The following is a 14860-nucleotide window of genomic DNA, read 5'->3' as shown; positions in this document are numbered from 1 at the left end:
AGACATAAAAAGGATCTCTAAGGTCAGGACATGAAAGAAGAGAGTTTCTTATGACAATTTGTTTTCGTTTTTAGGGGTTCGACTGCATCTAGGGTATAACGCAAGGTTAAATTGAGTTCCTCAGTTAGGTGGTTAACTGATTTTTGTACTCTGACATTCTTGGGTAGGTGGAGGAAATCTGGAAGGGCATCTAGAGATCTTTGGGTTATCCGAGAATTTATAACACGGCTTTTGATGCTCCTTGGCTGGGGTCAGAGCATATTTGTTGTTGCGATTGCAAACGTAATAAAATGGTGGTCCGATAGTCTAGGATTATGAGGAAAAACATTAAGATCCACAACATTAACTCCACGGGACAAAACTAGGTCCAGAATATGACTGTGGCATTGAGTAGGTCCAGAGACATGTTGGACAAAACCCACTGAGTCGATGATGGCTCCGAAAGCCTTTTGGAATGGATCTGTGGACTTTTCCATGTGAATATTAAAGTCACCAAAAATGTGAATATTATCTGCCATGACTACAAGATCCGATAGGAATTCAGGGAACTCAATGAGGAACGCTGTATATGGCCCAGGAGGCCTGTAAACAGTAGCTATAAAAAGTGATTGAGTAGGCTGCATAGATTTAATGACTACAAACTCAAAAGATGAATACACAGTCGTTTTTGTTTTTGTTGAAATTTGCTAACGTAAATTTTAACAACACCTCCTCCTCTGCGGGATGAGTGGAGGATATGGTCACTAGTGTAACCAGGAGGAGAGGCCTCATTTAACACTGTAAATTCATCAGTCTTAAGCCATGTTTCAGTCAGGCCAATCACATCAAGATTATGATCAGTGATTCGTAAATTGACTATAACTGCCTTGGAAGTGAGGGATCTAATATTAAGTTGCCCTATTTTGAGATGTGAGATATCACAATCTCTTTCAATAATGACAGGAATGGAGGAGGTCTTTATTCCAGTGAGATTGCTAAGGCGAACACCACCATGTTTAGTTTTGCCCAACCTAGATCGAGGCACAGACACAGTCTCAATTTGGGATAGCTGGGCTGACTACACTGACTGTGCTAGTGGCAGACTCCACTAAGCTGGCAGGCTGGCTAACAGCCTGCTGCCTGGCCTGCACCCTATCTCATTGTGGAGCTAGGGGAGTTAGAGCCCTGTCTATGTTCGTAGATAAGATGAGAGCACCCATCCAGCTAGGATAGTCTGTCACTCCTCAACAGGCCAGGCTTGGTCCTGTTTGTGGGTGAGTCCCAGAGAAAGTTATCTACAAATCTGCAAATTATCTACAAATTCTATCTTTTGGTAGGGGCAGAAAACAGTTTTCAACCAGCGATTGAGTTGTGAGACTCTACTGTAGAGCTCATTATTAACCCTAACTGGGAGAGGGCGAGAGACAATTACTCGATGCCGACACATCTTTCTAGCTAATTTACACGCTGAAGCTATATTGCACTTGGTGACTGTTTCATCCTAACATCGCTTGTGCCGAAAGTGGATAACAATATCCCTATACGCTCTACACTCGCCAGTTTTAGCCTTAGCCAGCACCAACTTCAGATTAGCCTTAACATCGGTAGCCCTGCCCCTGGTAAACAGTGTATGATTGCAAGATGATTCGTATTAAATCTAATACTACGGGTAATGGAGTCGCCAATGACTAGGGTTTTCAATTTGTCAGAGATTATGGTGGGAGGCTTCAGCGTCTCAGACCCCGTAACGAGAGGAGGAGAGACCATACTGACCACAGTCTAAAAAAAAGGTCTAGATAACCAGAAACAGTTTCAAACAGTCTACCACACTCATGGGAGGAAGTACGAAATATGCTTCCTATATTTTCACTTCTCTATCTGTAGTGTAGAGACTTTTCCACCGTCTATACTCAGTTCCTGGTTGATCAAATGATTAAATTAATTTAATGTAATTTTTCTTATAACAAGTTGAGAGTGTTTTGACTGTGTGTAGGCCACAGATCACACAGATCACGTTTGAGTCTTTTGTGTAGCAGGAGTGCTATGGAAACAGACGTTTTTCTGCTGGCATACATTTACCTCTCTTTTTTATAATTTTTTTATTTAAACTTTATTTAACCAGGTAGGAAACAAGTTCTCATTCACAACTATGATCTGACCAAGATAAAGCCAAGCAGTGAGACAAAAAACAACAAAGAGTTACACATGGGATAAACAAAGTATGTGTGCAAATGGAGTAATGAGGTAAGGCAATAAATAGGCCATAGTAGGGAAGTAATTACAATTTAGCAAATTAACACTGGAGTGATAGATGTGCAGATGATGATGATGACACAAGTAGAAATACTGGTGTGCAAAAGAGCAAAAAATAATAATAAAAATAATAAAAATATAAATAAAAACAATACGGGATGAGGTAGGTAATTGGATGGGCTATTTACAGATGGGCTGTGTACAGCTGCAGCGATCTGTAAGCTGCTCAGATAGCTGATGCTTAAAGTTAGTGAGGGAGATATAAGTCTCCAACTTCAGCTATTTTTGCAATTCGTTCCAGTCATTGGCAGCAGAGAACTGGAAGGAAAGGCGGCCAAAGGGGGTGTTGGCTTTGGGGATGACCAGTGAGATATACCTGCTGGAGCGTGTGCTACGAATGGGTGTTGTTATGGTGACCAGTGAGCTGAGATAAGGCAGAGCTTTACCTAGCAAAGACTTATAGATGACCTGGAGCCAGTGGGTCTGACAACGAATATGTAGCGAGGGTCAGCCGACGAGAACATACAGGTCACAGTGGTAGATGGTATACGGGGCATGGGTGACAAAACAGATGGCACCGTGATAGACTGCATCCAGTTTGCTGAGTAGAGTGTTGGAGGCTATTTTGTAAATTACATTGCCGAAGTCGAGGATCGGTAGGATAGTCAGTTTTACGAGGGTATGTTTAGCAGTGTGAGTGAAGGAGGCTTTGTTGCGAAATAGGAAGCCGATTCTAGATTTCATTTGGGATTGGAGATGCTTAATATGAGTCTGGAATGAGAGTTAACAGTCTAGCCAGACACCTAGGTATTTGTAGTTGTCCACATATTCTAAGTCAGAACCGTCCAGAGTAGTGGGCGAATGCGGGCAGAGATCGGTTAAAGAGCATGCATTTAGTTTTACTAGCGTTTAAGATCAGTTGGAGGCCACGGAAGCAGTGTTGTATGACATTGAAGCTCATTTGGAGGTGTGTTAACCAAAGAAGGGCCAGAAGTATACAGAATGGTGTCGTCCGCATAGAGGTGGATCAAGGAATCACCCGCAGCAAGAGCGACGTCATTGATATATACAGAGAAAAGAGTCCGCCCGAGAGTTGAACCCTGTGGCACCCCCATAGAGACTGCCAGAAGTCCGGACAACAGGCCCTCCGATTTGACACACTGAACTCTATCTGAGAAGTAGTTGGTGAACCAGGCGAGGCAGTCATTTGAGAAACCAAGGCTGTTGAGTCTGCCGATAAGAATGCAGTGATTGACAGAGTCAAAAGCCTTGGCCAGGTCTGTAACAGTTTGGGTCTAGAGTGTCACCCCCTTTGAAGAGGGGGATGACCGCGGCAGCTTTCCAATCTTTAGGAATCTTGGACGATACGAAAGAGATGTTGAACAGACTAGTAATAGGGGTTGCAACAATGGCGGCTGATAATTTTAGAAAGAGAGGGTCCAGATTGTCTAGCCCAGCTGAATTGTACGAGTCCAGCTCTTCAGAACATCTACTATCTGGATTTGGGTGAAGGAGAAGCTGGGGAGGCTTGGGCAAGTAGTTGCGGGGGGTGCAGAGCTGTTGGCTGGGGTAGGGGTAGCCAGGAGGAAAGCATGGTCAGCCGTAGAGAAATGCTTATTGAAATTCTCGATTATTGTGGATTTATCGGTAGTGACAGTGTTTCCTAGCCTCAGTGCAATGGGCAGCTGGGAGGAGGTGCTCTTATTCTCCATGGACTCCAGTGTCCAATAACTTTTTGGAGTTAGAGCTGCAGGATGCAAATTTCTGTTTGAAAAAGCTAACCTTTGCTTTCCTAAATGACTGTGTGTATTGGTTACTGACTTCCTTGAAAAGTTGCATTTTACAGGGATTATTCGATGCTAGTGCAGTACTCTACAGGATAGTTTTGTGCCGGTCGAGGTTAGTCAGGTCTAGAGTGAACCAAGGGCTATATCTGTTCTTAGTTATTTATTTTTTGAAAGGGGCATGCTTATTTTAAGATGGTGAGGAAATTACATTTAAAGAACAACCAGGCATCCTCTACTGACGGAATGAGGTCAATATCCTTCCAGGATACCCGGGCCAGGTCGATTAGAAACGCCCGTTGAAATAAGTTTTTAAGGGTGCGCTTGACAGTGATGAGGGGTGGTCGTTTGACAGGAGACCCATAATGGATGCATGCAATGAGGCAGTGATCGCTGAGATCCTGATTGAAAACAGCAGAGGTGTATTTACAGGGCAAGTTGGTCAGGATAAGACATATTTTTATTTATAATTTCATCCTCTTGTAGAGAAGGTCCTGTTAACCTGGAGGGAAAATAGTGAAGGTCCTGTTAACCTAGAGTTAGGTTAACAGAGATGGCTGCCTCGCTTTGCGTTCTTAGGAAACTATGCAGTTTTTTTATGTATTATTTCTTACACTGTTACCCCAGGAAATCTTAAGTCTTATTACATACAGCCGGGAGGAACTATTGAATATAAGAGCAATGTCAATTTACCAACATTATGACCAGGATTACGACTTTCCCGAAGTGGATCCTCTGTTTGGTCCACCACCCAGGACAATGGATCGGATCCCAGCAGGCGACCCAAAACAACTGCGCCGCAGAAGGGGCAGACGGCGAGGTCTTCTGGTCAGGCTCCGTAGACAGGCACATCGCCCACCACTCCCAAGTATACTACTTGCCAATGTCCAGTTTCTTGACAACAAGGTAGACGAAAACCGAGCAAGGGTTGCCTTCCAGAGAGACATCCGAGATTGTAACATTCTCTGCTTCACGGAAATATGGCTCACTCTGGATACGTTATCAGAGTCGGTACAGCCACCTGGTTTCGTCACGCCATGCGCAAACAGAAACAAACATCTCTCTGGTAAGAAGAAGAGCGGGGGTGTGTGCCTTATGATTAACGAGTCGTGGTGTGATCATAACAACATACAGGAACTCAAGTCCTTTTGTTCACCTGACCTAGAATTCCTTACAATCAAATGCCGACCGCACTATCTACCAAGAGAATTCTCTTCGATTATAATCACAGTCGTGTATATCCCTTCCCAAGTAGACACCTTGACAGCCCTGAAAGAACTTCATTGAAATCTATTTAAACTGGAAACCACATATCATGTGGCTGCATTTATTGTAGCTGGGGACTTTAACAAGGCTAATATGAAAACAAGGTTCCCTAAATTTTATCAGCATATCGAATGCGCGACCCGGGCTGGCAAAATTCTGGATCATTGTTACTCTAACTTGCGTGACGCATACAAAGCCTTCCCTCGCTCTCCTTTCGGCAAATCTGACCACGACTACATTTTGTTTCTACCAGCCTATAGACAGAAACTAAAACAGGAAACGCCTGTGCTCTGGTCTGTTCATCGCTGGTCCGACCAACCTGATTCCACGCTTCAAGGTTGCTTCGATTACATGGACTGGGATGTGTTCCGGATAGCGTCGAACAACAACATTGATGTATATGCTGATTCGGTGAGCGAGTTCATTAGCAAATGCATTGGTGATGTTGTACCCATGGCGACTATTAAAACGTTCCCCAGCCAGAAACCGTGGATTGATGGCAGCATTCGCGCAAAACTGAAAGCGCGAACCACTACTTTTAATCAGGGCAATGTGACCTGAAACACGACCGAATACAAATAGAGTAGCTATTCCCTCTGCAAGGCAATCAAACAAGGTAAGCGTCAGTATAGAGACAAAGTAGATTCGCAAATCTACTCAGACACGAGAGGTATGTGGCAGGGTCAACAGTCAGTCACGGACTACAAAAAGAAAACCAGCCCCCAAAACCAGACCCCAATGTCTTGCTCCCAGACAAACTAAACAACTTCTTTGCTCGCTTTGAGGACAATACAGTGCCACCGACATGGCCTCCTATCAAAATCTGCGGGTTCTCCTTCATCGCAGCCAACGTGAGTAAAACATTTAAACGTATTAACCCTAGCAAAGGCTGCCTGCCCAGATGGCATCCCTAGCCGCGTCCTCAGAGCATGCGCAGACCAGCTGGCTGGTGTGTTTACGAACATATTCAATCAATCCCTATCCCAGTCTGCTGTTACCACATTCTTCAAGAGGGCCACCATTGTTCCTGTTCCCAAGAAATCTAAGGTAACTGAGCTAAACGACTATCACCCGTAGCACTCACTTCCGTCATCATGAAGTGCTTTGAGAGACGATCATATCACTTTCACCCCAGCTGACACCCTAGACCCACTACAATTTGATTACCGCCTCAATAGGTCCACAGACAACGCAATTGCCATCACACTGCCCTAACCCATCTGGACAAGAGAGGTACCTATGTAAGAATGCTGTTCATTGACTACAGCTCAGCATTTAACACCATAGTACCCTCCAAACTCGTCATGGGTCTCGACCTCGCCCTGTGCAACTGGGTCCTGGACTTTCTCCACCTCGCTGATCCTCAACACTGTGGCCCCACAAGGGTGCATTCTCAGCCCTCTCCTGTACTCCCTGTTCACCCATGACTGTGTGGCCATGCACGCCTCCAACTCAATCATCAAGTTTGCAGACAACACTACAGTGGTGTGCTTGATTACCAACAACGACGAGACGGCCTACAGGGAGGAGGTGAGGGCCCTCCTCCCTGTAGGTGTCAGGAAAATAACCTCACACTCAACATCAACAAAACAAAGAAGATGATTGTGGACTTCAGGAAACAGCAGAGGGAGCACCCCCATATCCGCATCGATGGGAAGGTAGTGGAGAAGGTGGAAAGTTTTAAGTTCCTCGGCATACACATCACGGACAAACTGAATTGGTCCACTCACACAGACAGTGTGGGGAAGAAGGCGCAACAGCGCCTCTTCAACCTCAGGAGGCTGAAGAAATTTGGCATGTCACCAAAAACACTCCCAAAATTTTACAGATGCACAATCGAGAACATCCTGTCGGGCTGTATCACCGCCAGAGGGTGGTGATGTCTGCACAACGCATCACCGGGGGTAAACTACCTGCCCTCCAGGACACCTACACCCCCTGATGTCACAGGAAGGCCATAAAGATCATCAAGGACAACAACCACCCGAGCCACTGCCTGTTCACCCCGCTATCATCCAGAGTGCGAGGTCAGTACAGGTGCATCAAAACTGGGACTGAGAGACTGAAAAACAGCTTCTATCTCAAGGCCATCAGACTGTTAAACAGCCATCACTAACATTGAGTAGCTGCTGCCAACGTACTGACTCAAATCTCTAGCCACTTTAATAATTACAAATTGGATGTAGTGAATATATCACTAGTCACTTTAAACAATGCCACGTTATATAATGTTTACAAATCCTACATTACTCATCTCATATGTATATACTGTACTCTATATCATCTACTGCATCTTGCCTGTGCCGTACAGCCATCACTTATCCGTATATTTATATGTACATATTCTTATTAATTCCTTTGTTGTTGTGAAGATTACTTGTTGTACTTATTGTTAGATTACTTGTTAGATATTACTGCATGGTCAGAACTAGAAGCACAAGCATTTCACTACACTCACATTAACATCTGCTAACCACGTGTATGTGGCCAATAAAATTGGATTTTAATTGAGTTGTGTTCAGTGGACAAGAAGAAAACAGGGCATTTTAGTTCTCAGTTGCAAAACGTTTGAGTATGTTGGGCCCAAATTAACACGACCCAGACTAGAGGGGAAAACAGAATCTAAGAACCAATAATATAAAACTACTGTATGATTCTGAGTGAAAAAATAATAACAACGGTTCGTAATCCCTCTCTCTTTCTCTCTATCTCGCTACTGTTTGGTCTTCTTCTCACAATCTCCAGTAGTGTTGGAAGCTCAAGTCGGTGTTGAACCACAGGTGACAGGGTACATGGGTAATGATGTCACACTGCGGTGTGAGTTGCTCCAGGGCAATCTCATTCAGGCTGAGTGGCAGTGGGACAAATCAGATACTAAAACGTTTACCATAGCTGTCTTTAGCCCTAACTTCTGGGAGGTTGGATTTCGCTGGAGCTTCCACAGGTGATTCCTCTATTACTATAAAAGATGTGGAGATGACTGATGCAGGGAAATACATCTGTCTCCTGACAGTCTTCCCTAGTGGCTCATTTGAGATAACAACCATCCTCACTGTACTGGGTGAGTCTGGAACTCTTAACATAAGCAAGAAAAGAAAGGATCTCATTAAATGATTGGAATATTAACATTGATTAGTGACAATAGTTTTCCTGTAGATACTGTAGGATTCAATCTGACATGCAGCTGTATCAGAGGTCAAAGAGGTTACAGGGGTTCTGTTTCCTTCCCAGATCAGATTCCACCTCCATCATCTGGCGAGGTTGTGGGAATTGTTACCGCAGCCCTCCTGGTAACAGTTGTCGTGACAGCCACAGCTTACCTCATCATTGTCAGGAAGAGGTGTGTACTCTATCTGTAATTAAAGAGAACATAGTAAATATATGCTGTATGTATCTCAATGGAATTGAATGTATCATCAGACATCTACAGTCATATGATATCATCAAATATGTGCATGTGTTAGTTAGACGTTAGTGAATCATTTTCAGAGCATGGCATTTTTCATGTATGCAACTTGATGTTTGATCAAAAGTATTTTGTTATTTTTCAGTAGATCTATATACTCATGGTCTTGAAGGTCATTAGAAGCGCAGAGAAATTTATATTATTCTCTTTAACTAGGGGTGAGGCTTTATTCAACCCCTCTGTCAGCATTGGTGAGTAGGAACCATATTTTTTACCAAGCACACAACTCAAATTCCCCTTCTGCTCAGTCAGCCCTGACCTGCATTTCTGCTTTCTGTAAAACCCTCTGTGGTTGTTTTCCAGATGCAAGCAGCCTGGCGGTCAGTGCAGACAGGACAGGGACAGGAATAGAAGAGGTGAGGTTGTTTAGTTTCAGCTTGTGTCCAAATAAGGCGGAACAGTGCACTAATGAAAACATGTTTTTTCTTTGTGTGTTTGACTGAATTCCAGCCTAAGATTTCAAATAATCACATTAAATTAATAATCATTCTTCTCTCTCATCCTCTCCCTCTTTTTGTCTTTCCCCAGGACCTGGTTTATTCGGAGATTATCAGATTCAACATTGACAAGAGGAAAGCACACGACCCATCTGGAGAAGACCAGAAAGATGCAGACGTCAAGCCAGCTGAGGATGTCACCTACTCTGCAGTGGCAGTGGGAAACCAGCATTCTTTAAGGGAAGACACAGTTTACTCTCAGGTGGTGAGAAAGGACTGGGACATAGATGATGTATGGACTGTCTAAGCACAATAACAGTAAAGGGATAACCAGACATCCTTTACAGTATATTCACATACATTTAACTGAAATTCTCTTATTGGTGTTGGATTCTGGGCTAAACTTTGAACATTGCTATACTAGAGACATGATAGATCAGAAGTAATACTATAGTATCTGAGGGGTGATAGAGAATGGTTGTTACATCAGACGTTAATGGTTATCTGTAGGAGACAGATGGCTTTGGAATATGCTAGGTCACAGGAGTGCTATAGGTGATACAGTTGGAGAGCTTTGGACTAGACAGCAAGGGGGTTGAGGTCAGGTCAGGTCACCTTATTAAGGAACACAGAATGGTTTATTACTCTATCACTTCGTCTTCCTGTTGGACCATAAAAGATGTAAAGATTAGAGAGAAGGAGGAGTGTCTAAATTGGAGTATACAGTTGAAGTCGGAAGTTTACATACACCTAACCACATACATTTCAACTCAGTTTTTCATAGTTCCTGACATTTAATCCTAGTAATAATTCCCTGTTTTAGGTCAGTTAGGATCAGCACTTTATTTTAAGAATGTGAAATGTCAGAAAAATAGTAGAGAGAAAGATTAATTTCAGCTTTTATTTCTTTCATCACATTCCCAGTGGGTCAGAAGTTTACATACACTCAATTAGTATTTGGTAGCATTGCCTTTAAATTGTTTAACTTGGGTCAAACATTTTGGGTAGCCTTCCACAAGCTTCCCACAATAAGTTGGGTGAATTTTGGCCCATTCCTCCTGACAGGGCTGATGTAACTGAGTCAGGTTTGTAGGCCTCCTTGCTCGCACATGCTTCTTCAGTTCTGCCCACAAATGTTCTATAGGGTGAGGTCAAGGCTTTGTGATGGCCACTCCAATACCTTGACTTTGTTGTCCTTAATCCATTTTCCACAACTTTGGAAGTATGCTTGGGGGTCATTGTCCATTTGGAAGACCCATTTGCTACCAACTTCCTGACTGTAACTCTATGCAAATGTCACGCCCTGACCTTAGAGATCCTTATTTATTCTCTATGTTTGGTTAGGTCAGGGTGTGACTCGGGTGGGAAAATCTATGTTTTCTATTTCTTTGTTGTTTTTTTCGAGTGTGGTTCCCAATCAGAGGCAGCTGTCTATCGTTGTCTCTGATTGGGGATCATATATATAAGTTGTGATTTTCTGTTTGGGTTTTGTGGGGTGTTATTTTCTGTTTAGTGTCTGTGCCTGACGCAACTGTTCGCTTTCGTTTTTGGATTTGTTATTTTTGTTTGAGTGTTTCTTGAAAATACATTTCATGAACACTTTCCATGCTGCGCTTTGGTCCACTCTTTCTTCCACCGACGACGAGCATTACAGAACACCCCACCAAAGAAGGACCAAGCAGCGTGGCCAGGAGGACTGGACATGGGAGGGAATCCTGGAGGGAGAAGGACCCTGGACACGGGCCGGGGAGTATCGCCGTTCAAGGGAGCAGATAGAGGCAGTGAGAGCGGAACGGCGACTATACGAAGAGTTAGCTCAACGACGGAAGCACGAGAGGCAGCCCCCCAAAAATATGGAGGGGGCACACGGGGAGATTGGCAGAGGTAGGGTTTAGACCTGAGCCAACTCCCCGTGCTTACCGTGGGGCATGTGTGACTGGTCAGGTACCGTGACTGGTCAGGCTGGTCACTGGTGATTGGTCAGGCACCGTCAGGTACGGTGTCTCCAGTGCGCATTCATAGCCCGGTGCGCACTGTTCCAGCTCCCCGCATTTGCCATGCTAGAGTGGGCATCCAGCCAGGACGGATTGTGCCGGCTCAGCGATCCTGGTCTCCAGTGCGTCTCCTCGGCCCAGGATATCCTGTGCAAGCTCTACGCACGGTATCCCTAGTTCGCCAGCACAACCCAGTGCGGTCTGTGCCTCCTCCCCGCACGTGCCGTGCTACAGGGGGTATTCAGCCTGGACGCGTTGTGCCAGCTCTACGCTCCAGACCTCCAGTGCGCCTCCACAGCCCAGTATATCCTACGCCGGCTCTACGCACTATGCCTCCAGTGCGCCTTCATAGCCCAGTGCGTCCTGTGCCAGATATCCAAGCTCACCGAGCTAAAGTGGGTATCCAGCCAGGACGCGTTATGGCAGCTCCACGCACCAGCCTTCCAGTACGTCTCCTCAGTCCAGTGAGACCTGTTCCGGCTTCACATACGGATCCTCCAGTGATGATCCATGACACGAAGCCTCCAGTGATGATCCATGGCCCGAAGCCTCCAGTGATGATCCATGGCCCGAAGCCTCCAGTGATGATCCATGGCACGAAGCCTCCAGTGATGATCCATGGCACGAAGCCTCCAGTGATGACCCATGGCCCGGAGCCTGCAGTGATGATCCATGGCACGACGCCTCCAGTGATGATCCATGGCACGACGCCTCCAGTGATGATCCATGGCACGAAGCCTCCAGTGATGATCCATGGCACGAAGCCTCCAGTGATGATCCATGGCACAAAGCCTCCAGTGATGATCTATGGCACTGAGCCTGCAGCGACGATCCCCGGTCCGGAGACTCCAGCGACGGTCCCCGGTCCGGAGACTCCAGCGACGGTCCCCGGTCCGGAGACTCCAATGACGGTCCCCGATCCGGAGCCTCCAGCGACGGTCCGGAGCCTCCAGCGACGGTCCCCAGTCCGGAGCCCGCAGCGACGGTCCCCAGTCCGGAGCCTGGTTTTCTGATCTACGCCCCTACATTTTTTAAAGGTTTCTGTGACCAACAGATACATATCTTTATTCCCAATCATGTTAAATCCATAGATTAGGGCCTAATTAATTTATTTCAATTGACTGATTTCCTTATATGATCTGTAACTCAGTAAAATCTTTGTTTGTTGCATGTTGCGTTAATATTTTTGTTTAGTTGTATTTATAATAAAGGGAAATGTTACCAAAAACATAACATTGTCTAACAAATGTGAGTAATTGCCTAATTTAGGGTGTGGCTGTCCAGGTAAAGACTGAATAAAGTTATAAGATCCACAACTTGCTTGTAGTTCAAGTTCATGTTTGGGTTGACGACTAAACTAAAGCTTGCATGGCCGCCTCGCTTCGCGTTCCTAGGAAACTATGCAGTTTTTTGTTTTTTTACGTGTTATTTCTTACATTAGTAGGTTTCATTACATACAGTCAACTCACCATCAGTACGACCAAGAATATGTTTTTCGCGACGCGGACCCTGTGTTCTGCCTTACAAACAGGACAACGGAGTGGATCCTATGCAGCGACCCAAAAAAACGACTCCGAAAGAGAGGGAAACGAGGCGGTCTTCTGGTCAGACTCCGGAGACGGGCACACCGTGCACCACTCCCTAGCATTCTTCTTGCCAATGTCCAGTCTCTTGACAACAAGGTTGATGAAATCCGAGCAAGGGTAGCATTCCAGAGGGACATCAGAGACTGTAACGTCCTTTGCTTCACTGAAACATGGCTCACTGGAGAGACTCTATCTGAAGCGGTGCAGCCAACGGGTTTCTCCACGCATCGCGCTGACAGAAACAAACATCTTTCTGGTAAGAAGAGGGGCGGGGGCGTATGCCTCATGGCCAACGTGACATGGTGTGATGAAAGAAACATACAGGAACTCAAATCCTTCTGTTCACCTGATTTAGAATTCCTTACAATCAAATGTAGATGTAAATGTATTATCTACCAAGAGAATTCTCTTTGATTATAATCACAGCCGCATATATCCCCCCCCAAGCAGACACATCGATGGCTCTGAACGAACTTTATTTAACTCTCTGCAAACTGGAAACGATTTATCCGGAGGCTGCATTCATTGTAGCTGGGGATTTTAACAAGGCTAATCTGAAAACAAGACTCCCTAAAGTTTATCAGCATATCGATTGCGCAACCAGGGGTGGAAAGACCTTGGATCATTGTTACTCTAACTTCCGCGACGCATATAAGGCCCTGCCCCGCCCCCCTTTCGGAAAATCTGACCACGACTCCATTTTGTTGATCCCTGCCTACAGACAGAAACTAAAACAAGAGGCTCCCACGCTGAGGTCTGTCCAACGCTGGTCCGACCAAGCTGACTCCACACTCCAAGACTGCTTCCATCACGTGGACTGGGAGATGTTTCGTATTGCGTCAGATAACAACATTGACGAATACACTGATTCGGTGTGCGAGTTCATTAGAATGTGCGTTGAAGATGTCGTTCCCATAGCAACGATTAAAACATTCCCTAACCAGAAACCGTGGATTGATGGCAGCATTCGTGTGAAACTGAAAGCGCGAACCACTGCTTTTAATCAGGGCAAGGTGTCTGGTAACATGACCGAATACAAACAGTGCAGCTATTCCCTCCGCAAGGCTATCAAACAAGCTAAGCGCCAGTACAGAGACAAAGTAGAATCTCAATTCAACGGCTCAGACACAAGAGGCATGTGGCAGGGTCTACAGTCAATCACGGACTACAGGAAGAAATCCAGCCCAGTCACGGACCAGGATGTCTTGCTCCCAGGCAGACTAAATAACTTTTTTGCCCGCTTTGAGGACAATACAGTGCCACTGACACGGCCTGCAACGAAAACATGCGGTCTCTCCTTCACTGCAGCCGAGGTGAGTAAGACATTTAAACGTGTTAACCCTCGCAAGGCTGCAGGCCCAGACGGCATCCCCAGCCGCGCCCTCAGAGCATGCGCAGACCAGCTGGCCGGTGTGTTTACGGACATATTCAATCAATCCCTATACCAGTCTACTGTTCCCACATGCTTCAAGAGGGCTACCATTGTTCCTGTTCCCAAGAAAGCTAAGGTAACTGAGCTAAACGACTACCGCCCCGTAACACTCACATCCGTCATCATGACGTGCTTTGAGAGACTAGTCAAGGACCATATCACCTCCACCCTACCTGACACCCTAGACCCACTCCAATTTGCTTACCGCCCAAATAGGTCCACAGACGATGCAATCTCAACCACACTGCACACTGCCCTAACCCATCTGGACAAGAGGAATACCTATGTGAGAATGCTGTTCATCGACTACAGCTCGGCATTCAACACCATAGTACCCTCCAAGCTCGTCATCAAGCTCGAGATCCTGGGTCTCGACCCCGCCCTGTGCAACTGGGTACTGGACTTCCTGACGGGCCGCCCCCAGGTGGTGAGGGTAGGCAACAACATCTCCTCCCCGCTGATCCTCAACACGGGGGCCCCACAAGGGTGCGTTCTGAGCCCTCTCCTGTACTCCCTGTTCACCCACGACTGCGTGGCCACGCACGCCTCCAACTCAATCATCAAGTTTGCGGACGACACAACAGTGGTAGGCTTGATTACCAACAACGACGAGACGGCCTACAGGGAGGAGGTGAGGGCCCTCGGAGTGTGGTGTCAGGAAAA

This window comes from Oncorhynchus clarkii, chromosome 3, assembly GCF_045791955.1.
Source record: "Oncorhynchus clarkii lewisi isolate Uvic-CL-2024 chromosome 3, UVic_Ocla_1.0, whole genome shotgun sequence".
NCBI lineage: Eukaryota > Metazoa > Chordata > Actinopteri > Salmoniformes > Salmonidae > Oncorhynchus > Oncorhynchus clarkii.
The sequence above is the reverse complement of the archived record's forward strand: the minus strand, read 5'-3'. Positions refer to the sequence as shown.